Raw genomic sequence first — 4840 nt, 5'->3', positions numbered from 1 at the left:
TGTGAGATCGTATTGACAATTGTAATATTGATTTGTGGAAATAATGTATTTGCCGACTTTGGGAACATCTGGAGTCTAGCCCCTTTAAATGATAACGGAAATTACGAAATTGCATGCAGGAATTTCATATAAAATGTCTAGAAATTGTTTTACCCCCAGCAAGATTTAACAGCTACAAAACGTTCTATCATCAGTAACGATGTTGCGTTTCCATGGGAACGATCGCAATTGAAAGTACATACGTGATGTTGTTTTAATGTTGTAAAAATATATTTTCGACGATGTGGCCTTTCAATTTTTTAGAGTGTTTCAGTGATTAATTTCCATTCTTCGTGTGTGGTATAGACAAGCAACAAACTGTCAGAGGTGGTGTGATTCTACATAAAATGTATGCACAAATGCAGAAATCCAGGTTAATCACCCCTTGGTATCGATGGAAACACGTTGCAATCCAGATGTAAGAACAGGCGCAAGTAATTGGCTCGTATTGGAGTGTTAAAGGAAATAGATCACAGAGATTTATCGGCAACTGAGTTTGGAAATGTGTATTATTAATTTTAATGTATTATTATGTTTAATATTGGACTGCATCAGAAGAAAACGAGCATATGATTTATGTATCGATAGGGAAATACAAGCGATATTTTGGCGCTTTTTTAACTGATGGAGTCGTAACCACCTAGAAATTAATATTTTTAAAAGGTCTGATATTTTATAACTACGTGTATACACAAATCATGTTCATTATCGTACAGGTTTTCTGTTCCAATTACTTGTGACGCCTAACAACAACATACAGATATGCGTACAATCAAAATATATGTGTTTTGTTTCCACCGAAGTTCAAAATATATACCAAATCAGATGCCAAATACTTTGTGACACGTTTTCAAAATTAATTGTTTACTGACAAATGAAATACTACTTTATATTCACGAATTACCAACACCACCTCTACCACAACCATCATCAACTACAACAACATCAATAAACCAGTATAACCACTGTAACCAATTCTATTGTTTTTAACATTCACTAAAGTGTCTCGCAAATGTCACTAAGGTAAAGATATTAGCGAAACAATCCCTTTAACTATTGGTGATGGGCAAACGACAATCTTCTCACTGCTTATAAAGGACAGGCAGCTCTCTCTGAGAAACCTTGAAAATGTCGATACCTTGTCCTTGTCGCCATGTATACCAGATTCCAGAAATCCTAGGTCCGTTTAATCGATGCCTGTTAAGATGTTGTACTAGCTTGTGGGCAGCATCATTTTTTTTAAGTATTTCTAATATTTATTTATAGTTGGATACTTTACAAACTAATGTGGAATCCGAGCATATGGTAAGAGTATTTAAGTTATTCATTTTTCACTGTATTAGACTGTAACTTCGGGAAATAAGGATGTAAAAAGAGATAAATTAATTAGGCATCCATATAAATAATGTGTAAAGTGTATGTTACAATACTTGTATATGATACTAATTTTCAACTGATTTAATTTTATACCATAGTTGCGTGTATCGCATAATTATGCTGATAATGTGATCATGTAATAGTGTGTCAATCAGTTATAACCTTTTATGTTATCAGCAATATGTCAGCCCAAAAGTGGTCTAGTGGAATAGGTGTCCGCCTCTCAACTCAAATGGTTGAGGGTTTGATCCCCACCAGGGGTAGTTACACATTGCCTCAGAGAATAAACACCAGTTCTGAATATTACACAGGAAACGGATTGGAGAGTGATTCTGCGAGCTTACACCTTTCCACACAATCGAGACGATTGCTGTTGCATTCGGAACTCCTCGGCCATTTTCGGATGTATGCCGGTACATCAGTTTAAGTAGTTCGTTAAAACTTAAATAATAATATTGATTAAAAGTAGTGTTTTAACGTGTATTTTGTATTACTAAGATTAAATTGATTGCCAGTGACGTGTATAATTGCATAAATAATTAAGATTCCTACGAGTTAAGTCATAAAGTTTAACAGCTAAATTAAAATTACTACGCGATCTACTTGCAGCGTACATGTAGTTAAACTGTATATATTTCTGACATTGTAAACCGTCCATATACATCCGAGGTTGTTTTCGATGTAAAATGGCCGAGAAGCTCCGAATGTTGTTTGTGTATACACTAACATGTCGACTCGTTCATTTTTCACTAGATATATGCCGACTTAATTTTGTCGACAAATAAGGTTTAAGGTATGACGTCACCATTGCGTCATATGTACTTCCGTTGTGTGGAAATTTCTCAATAAAAAAATAATGTTTTTATGACTGATAGACATGTTTCACATGCTCAATACACTGTAAATCGAAAATATCATTATTCCTGAAACTTTTATACCTTGAGTATCTATTATTGCTTGATTTATCACTTAGAATAGAGATTTAAGCATAAACTGCTGCCCTATAGTTGAAAGGTCATTTTGGAAGAACTGTCATGGTGGACTGTGCAATTTTTAGAGTTTTTTTTTCAAGTGGAGAGATTTTTCTTAGGAATAACTTGACCCCCCTTTTTTATTGGCTTAAAAGGTAATTTAAAGCTTGTACTTTAAGAATATCTATGTTTATCATAGTCTGCATTCGCTCGAAATGCCTTTAAATGTTGTTTAAAAATAATCATTTCACATTGAATTATAGAGGAAATGACAATGGTGGTGTGTAACCTTAACAAGGCTAATGATAAATAAGGTTAATACGTGGGCAAGGCGATACACTTAGGACAACGTGTGGTTTATTTAATAACTAGAAATTGAAAACCAGTACAAAATCATACCCGATCATTGAATATAATCCGTGATGCCCTTTCGATTATGTATTGAAAATCTAATCGTAATCAAAAGGTCCTTAAAAATAAATAAATAAATGTACTAAACAATATATGAGCATGAGCATTATACTTATGTCATATTATGTTACTTTGAAGTATTTTTGATGTAAAATTTAGATTTTAGCTCATTAAATATAAAATGATTTATGCTGTTGTTCTATCATATTAATCTATAAAGCAGTATGTGTGTTTGTGTGTGTGTGTGTGCGTGCGCGCGCGCGCGCGCGCGCGTGCGTGCGTGCGTGCGTGTGTGTTGTGGGGTGGGGGGTATATATAAGAAAACAATATGGAAGTCGATTGAACTTTTATTCGGAACTCCTCGGCCATTTTTTATCGAAAACAACATCGGATGTATGCCGGTACATCAGTTGAAGTAGTTTGTAAATTTATGACTTATATCATCAATTAATTGTAGTGTTTAGAGTTGTATTTATTGATCTAAGTTTACATTGATTGCAAAGTGAAGTGTATTATTGCAAACATAATTAAGATTTCAATCAGTTAAGTCATAAAGTTTACCGCTTTTTTAGTATGTAAACCGTACAAATACATCAGAGGTTGTTTTCGATAAAAATGACCGAGGAGTTCCGAATGTCGAACTTTGTGTTACATACAGTTAACTTAATACTAAATTTTTATTTTATTTTTCAACAATTCTTTACATACATGACATATAAATTTGAATAACATCGAATATGGAAGGCTGCATAAGACATAAGTCATAAACATAATTAAATAACATAAAATATTGAACGCTGCAAATACAAAATGCACATTGCAAACAGCAATGCTAATGAAATGAAAATTCACCGTGTGTTACAAACAAATGTGTCACACAATACAATACAATAAAATTGACATTGAGGTTTAAGAAATATTAAGATTTACCATTGAATGCACCATGCTTAAATAAGACCATGAACTATTGTAACTATATAGATATGATCATTACTGTAATGAAACAGTTACACAATAGACGCTGAGCGCCCTGGTTTCTGACCGAAAGTGGGTCCGCGATGCAAACTTTTGCACAAAACATATTTCAGCATATAAAGCTGCATACAAATATTAAAGAAATGAAATAAACAACATTTAACATACATATTTTTCTTCAGAATTGTCTTTTCCTGGCAAGCTGAGGTGACCTACTAGACAGTACTTTTTGCAAATGTTTTGACTATTTATTTGCTTTAAAAGCACTTCAATTAAGCCTAAAACCTTTAACTCTTCCCAACTTTAGTTATTTATATCTTGCTTCGCACTCGGGCTGTAAACCATTTTGCGGGCCTTTGCAGATGGTAACGACCTAAAAAGGGTGTATTAACCCTATATTATTGCATAAAATGTGTGTTTTCGGTCCATAATCGTGGTGTGTTAAAACGCAAAAACCCGTGCGTTATCGGTAGAAAACGTGCATTGTGCAGTAAATTCACGTGCCGTTAATGCCCGGCTTTTTGTTTTACATAAGCGCTATCAGGGCCCGCATCATAACAGTAGGAGGCTGAGCGACCTGGTTTCTGACCGAAAAGTATTTCAGCATATATAGCTGCATACAAATATCAAAATATGAATAAATAAATAATTTAATAGTTGTATTATGTAGAAAAAAATAACAATATATTTGGTAAAACATAGCATGTAAATTCGACCAAAGACGACACATTTCTTTGCGTAATAGAGCGGTGATACGGACTTAAAAAACACCCATTCGAAACTCCTCGGCCATTTTCTATCAAAAACAACCTCGGATATCTATGGACGGTTAACACTATCAGAAATCTTAACACTAACTATGCTGCAAGTAGATCGCGTAAACATTTTAGCAGTTAAACTGAATGACTGAACTCTTAAGAATCATGATTATGTTTGCAATAATATCCTGGCAATCAATTTAAACTTAGATCTACAAATACAAACTAAACGCTACATTTAATTAATAATATCATTCAAATTTTTACGAGCTACTTCTACTGATGTACCGGCATACACCCGAAGTTTTT

This window comes from Mya arenaria, chromosome 1 (assembly GCF_026914265.1).
Source record: "Mya arenaria isolate MELC-2E11 chromosome 1, ASM2691426v1".
Taxonomy (NCBI): domain Eukaryota; kingdom Metazoa; phylum Mollusca; class Bivalvia; order Myida; family Myidae; genus Mya; species Mya arenaria.
Note: the sequence above shows the minus strand (reverse complement) of the source record.